The sequence below is a fragment of the Lupinus angustifolius genome, unplaced genomic scaffold (assembly GCF_001865875.1).
Source record: "Lupinus angustifolius cultivar Tanjil unplaced genomic scaffold, LupAngTanjil_v1.0 Scaffold_75_86, whole genome shotgun sequence".
NCBI lineage: Eukaryota > Viridiplantae > Streptophyta > Magnoliopsida > Fabales > Fabaceae > Lupinus > Lupinus angustifolius.
This window is the reverse complement of record NW_017723669.1, coordinates 1-5,847: the sequence shown is the minus strand read 5'-3', so window position 1 is coordinate 5,847 and position 5,847 is coordinate 1.

Below are 5,847 nucleotides of genomic sequence, written 5' to 3'. Positions count from 1 at the left end.
CCCTCTTTTTCTCTCTATCAATTTCTTCTCCAAGAACCAAATGGAAAGATATAGAGGGAGGAACTTCAAGATGTCAATACTTGCTTTTATACCTATAAGATATTTAGCCTTGTAAGCACTAATAATTAAATACATGTATATTATATTTCTAGAATAGCATTTTGTGAAATCAAACAAAACCCTTGATTATTGTGTTCTTCTCAAATATAATATAATTAACAACAAAGAAGAATCTAAAATGTGACATTTTGATAGACATGTTAAAATATATGACAAAAAAAAAACCACATGATATCAAATTAATTTCATCACCAAAAGGGTGGAAGAAAAGTTCATAACAAAACATCCTCTTTCATCATCCTATTTTTTTTTTTGTCATGTCAAACATTACCAAAAATTATTAAGCAGATTCAAATATAAATAACTCAGTGCAAATTTGTTTACTCCAAGGTCAGTGTATACCAACCTCCAAATAAGGTGTTTGCTTCCAAAGCTAATGCTCCCTTTGAGGATGACCTTAGTGGAAAAAATGAGAATAATTGAGAAGTGGTTGTAGTTATAACACTTATAAGAGGCTCCTTAGTGAACAAGTACCAAGGTATATGTCACTTAAGTCAAGGGTAGTAAACACATTTCAATGGATCTCTCTTACTTCCACACTTAGCTTAATATATATGTTATGTGTAAAACAATGATCAAATGAGAGTACAAAATTATTAGTCTTATGGGGTATTTATATTGTTTTATTATATTCCCATGTTCACACTTGATGATGCTCATAACCCTTTTATTTTTATCTTCAACAAATCATAGACAAGGACAAAATGACAAGGCAAGCTTCCAACGTAATTATTCTTTCATTTTCTGTAATTAAAAAAATTCATAAGTTTGAATTATTCTTTAAAAATCGTAGGATGGACCCACTTATGAATATAATACTATAAATGTAGTAATCAATTTGTATTATTCTCTTCCTCATTCTTATGAGGGCCCCTTTGGAAAATTTTATCTTTTTTTCTGATGCTAAGTCCTGGATCCAAAATTCCTTTTTATATACCATTCTTTTCTTATAACCTATTGCTCATTTTGTGTGACAAAATAACAAACAAGTGACCTATCATAAGTCTAGTGTTTATTAAAATTAGTTTTTTTAAATTGTACCAATAAATTATTAACTCTCATATTAAGTGCATTATATTCCTAGTTTCCACTTACAATTGAACCTGCTTGAAAACACAATATTTGACTAAACCCTCAAAGGAAACATAACCAGGGGCAAAGAAATCTAGCGACATATTTCTAATGGTTTTCTCTCTTCTTTAGAACACGTGAATCACCAAGAAAGTTACAAAAGCCAATATTGGACTAGTGCCATAATGTGTGGTGGAAGGTGATAGATATATGTTAGATTAACTATGATATAATCTTCTTTTTGTAATCTTTGGTATCCTTTTAATTAACAATTTTTTTGTTGAAAAATGTGAGAATTTTTCTTCAGTATTAATGTGATATGTGGAATTATGTGTGAATGTGAATAGTATTAATGTATCATGTGTTTGTAATCTAATGCAAATACTCTAAAAATATGAATATATGGTGAAAATATTAATTTTCCATGTTGAGATGTTAGACCACTTTGAAAATTGATGAGCAGGTTCATAGTAGTTGTAAGTTGTATATTTGAGCATTATTATTTTGAGTATAGCTAGGATTTTTTTTTAAACGAGGGGCTTAGCCCATAATATATTGATAAAAAGGAAACATACAATATTAGTTTACAAACCTATATGAAGGTAATTGAAAACTATCCCTATGCAAATGCGAAAGCACTTTAGAAGGTGGATGAGACCACCAAGTGTAGCATTTATGATCAATGCCCAAGTTTGCCAATAAATCAGCACATTGATTTCCCTCCCTATATATGTGTGTTATCCAGCAATCCATGGAAGACAAGAGCAACTTGCAAGCCCTCCATGTTGTCATAAGTTTCCAAGGGATAATCATAGATCCTAGGAGGATTTTTGTGACCAACAAAGAGTCACATTCTAACCAAATTGTATGCCATCCCATGCTATGAGCCTTTTGGATTGCTGAGAAGGCTGAAGAAAGTTCAGCATAGAGGGCATCATGAATGCCAAAATAAGTAGAGAAAGCACCCATGAACAAGCCATTATGATCCCTGAATATTCCTCCCCCTCCAGCATGCCCTGGATGGCCTCTTGCTGCCCCATCCGTATTAATTTTTACTCTTCCAAAGGGAGGCATCTTCCAGTTCACCTCCAAGATTGAAGGGGATTTTCTATAGTTCACTTGCACCTTAAGAGACCTTATGATAGAGAAATCCAGAAGAGAGGAGCTAGCTATTGCCGAGGAAGAGTTACCAACCAGAGTGAGGAAGCTCTTTATTCTGTTAATAGCTTGAGGCATAAGCAACTGTTTGTCCTGGAACCTGCTCAAATTCCTGCAGTGCCAGATTGTGTTAACAACAAGCACTATGGCAGCAGTGATGAGGAATTGCACTTGGTCACTGCCTTTGACAGCAAGCAGAAGATTAGCAGCAGAAGATGTGTCTATAGAGGTTTGGAATTGATTGGATAACCACATCCAGATTCCAGCAGAAAAGGAGCATGAGAGGAATAGGTGCTGAGATGATTCAACATGACCATGACAGAGATTGCATTGAGAGGCCAAAATGCATCCTCTAGCTTGAAGGTTCTCATCTGAGGGCAATTTATTGTTTATAAGCCTCCAAATGGTGAAGGATTTTGATGGAGGAATATATCTAGACCAGATTAAGTTGCACCACTGCCTTGGATCAGAAGAAGGCATGATGCTCTTGTAGGCATCCTTGAGGGATAGAGATCCATCAGTAGAAGCTGACCAGAAGATTGTATCTTTATAATCAGATAGTTTAGTGCTGCATATGCTAGAAGCCACTGCTGGAAACTTTTGAAACAACTCCTGAGGAATTGTCCAGGCATTATTTGTAGAGAAATCAGCCACTGAACTGATTAGCTTGGGCTGAATATGATCAGGAATATTGAGAAGATCCACTATAGGACTTCCTATCCAATTATCCCTCCAAAAATTGGTATCCTCACCATTACCTATGAGCCTAACAGAATGGTTGGTGGCATGGGACAAGTTGCTTTTGATTCCAGGCCATATTGATGATTTGAAGTACCTTTTGATTGAGCAATAATGACCAAACCTTTCCCTGAAGAAATGAGCCCACTGTTGTTTGGAACTAAGCATATTCCAGGCCAGTTTAATGAGAGAGGCTTGATTGATTTTCTTTATGGATCTCATGCCAAGCCCTCCAGCTTTTTTGGGAGTGCAAACTGTAGCCCAAGCCACTGTGACAATCTTTCTGGTTTTGGTATCCCCTGACCAAATGAAGTTCCTTATGCTAGAGTCAAGAACTTTGAGCAATTGAGCAGGCCAAGCATAAATGTGGAATGAGTACAGCATCATGCTTTGTATGACCGAGCTAACCAATTCCACCCTTCCCATTATAGATAGCAAAGATCCTTTCCAAGCAGCAAGCTTGTTTATGATCCTATCAGCCAAAGGTTGCATATGAATCCTTCTAGGCTTGCCTATAAACAGGGGAACTCCCAGGTAGTTGACAGGGAGGCTACCTCTATTGAAACCCAACCAGTCCTTAAGGTTGATGATCTTTCTGGCAGAGGCGTTTTGAGTGTAGAACTTGCATTTATTCAAGTTCAAACATTGTCCAGAAACTTGAGCATAATCATGAAACAAGGAATTGAGAGCAAGAATTTCCTTTTTGACTCCTCTGCAAAAAATGAAAACATCATCAGCATAAAGGACATGAGAGGTTGTGCAAAGATTTCTTGGACCCTTTATTGAGGAAATCTTGTTCTCATCACAGAGCTTGGAGATTCCTCTGCTTAAAACTTCTTCAGCAAGGCAAAACAGAATAGGAGAAAGAGGATCCCCTTGCCTTACACCCCTGCTACAACTAAAGTAACCATAACTCTTGCCATTGACTACTACAGAGAGCTTAGCAGAATGCATGATAGTTTTGATCCAGGAGATGAACTTTCCACCAAAACCAAAAGCAGAGAGAGTGTCAATCAGAAATTTCCAGTCTAGAGTATCAAAAGCCTTTGTTATGTCCAATTTTAGAGCCAAATTCCCCCCAAAAGATTTGTGGTCAAGGAGATTTATTGCTTCAGAAGCACAACATATGCAGTCTTGAATGGATCTATCCTTAATAAATCCTCTTTGATTAGGAGAAACTATTCTAGCAGCTATGATGGACATTCTATCAGCCAGAATTTTAGTGATGACTTTGAATTGGAAGTTTGCCAAAGCAATAGGTCTATAGTCATCAATTTTCTCAGCATTAGCAGCCTTAGGAACTAGCACCACATTGTTAGAGTTGAGGTTAGGCAAGATCCAACCATGCTTAAAGAATTGAAGCACAGAGTTACAAACATCCAAACCAACAATGTCCCAATAGTGCTGATAGAAACAACCACCAAAACCATCAGGACCAGGGGCACCATTACCATTCATAGCAAACACAACCCCTTTAATTTCATCAACAGAGGGGTCCTTGACAAGCATGTAGTTCTCATCATCAGAGACTATGCTGGGTATAACATCTGCAATTAAAGAGTTTGCAGATGTAACATTAGGACTAGCAAAAAGATCAACAAAATAATTGAGGGCATGATTAGCAATTTCCTCCTGATCAGAAATAATGACTTCATTGTGCCTTAGCAAGTTCATAGACTTAGCCACTTGTCTGATTTTGGTAATTCTGTGAAAGAAGGCAGTGTTTCTATCACCCTGAGTATGCCAATTGATTCTGGATTTCTCTCTCCAAAATTCTTCTTCCATGCCAAGCACCTTCAGAAGGTGTCTTTGAGCAGTGACTTCATCATCAAGCAACATTTGCATATCCTCATGATTATGCTGCAAAACATTGATACAAGATTGAATGGATTCAACTTCTGTCAAAGCATCTTTCACTCTTTGATGGATGTTGCCAAAGACTTCCTTATTCCAAATTTTAAGAGCTGCTTTTAATCTTCTCAATTTCGAAGATAGCACATACATTGGACAACCAATCACCCTGCCATTCCAAGAATCCTCAATTATTGATCTGCAATTGGGATGCTGCATCCACATAGACTGGAATCTAAAAGAGGTAACTCTATCAATACTGTAAGAGCTGCAATTAAGGAGAATTGGATTGTGATCAGAGGAGACTCTAGGAAGAGAACAACAAGAGACCTGATTCCATGAATTGAGCCATCCCTCATTACACATTGCTCTATCCAACCTCTTTTCAGTAAGAGCATTCCCTCTTCTTTTGTTGGACCAAGTGAAGTCAGAGCCTCTGGTGCTAAGATGGATTAAGCTCTCTTTATCAGTAAACTCCTTGAAGTCAACAATAGGAATTCTAGCTGGACTAGAAGAGCCTTTATGCTCATGAGAGCCCATGATTGCATTAAAATCACCCATGAAACACCAAGGACCAGAAAAGGAGGAAAGAAGTATGCTCAGGTCATCCCAGAGATTCCTTCTAACCAAGTAGTTGGTATGAGCATATATAGCAGCAAAGTTGAAAGTTGTGTTGTTGATAGCCATTGATACTGAGATCAGTTGATCAGTGCAACCAAGGACTATGGGATCAACATTTTTATTGCAAAGACCCCATAAACTAGGAATCAAGTTGGGCCTTTTATTCACTATGAATAGCTTAAGATTCATTTGAGACCAATAGGAAGGGTGGATATCATTGAAATCCACCTTTGGCTCAGCAATAAACAGAAGATCTGGTTTGTTAGCTAGGACCAGATTCTTAAGGAC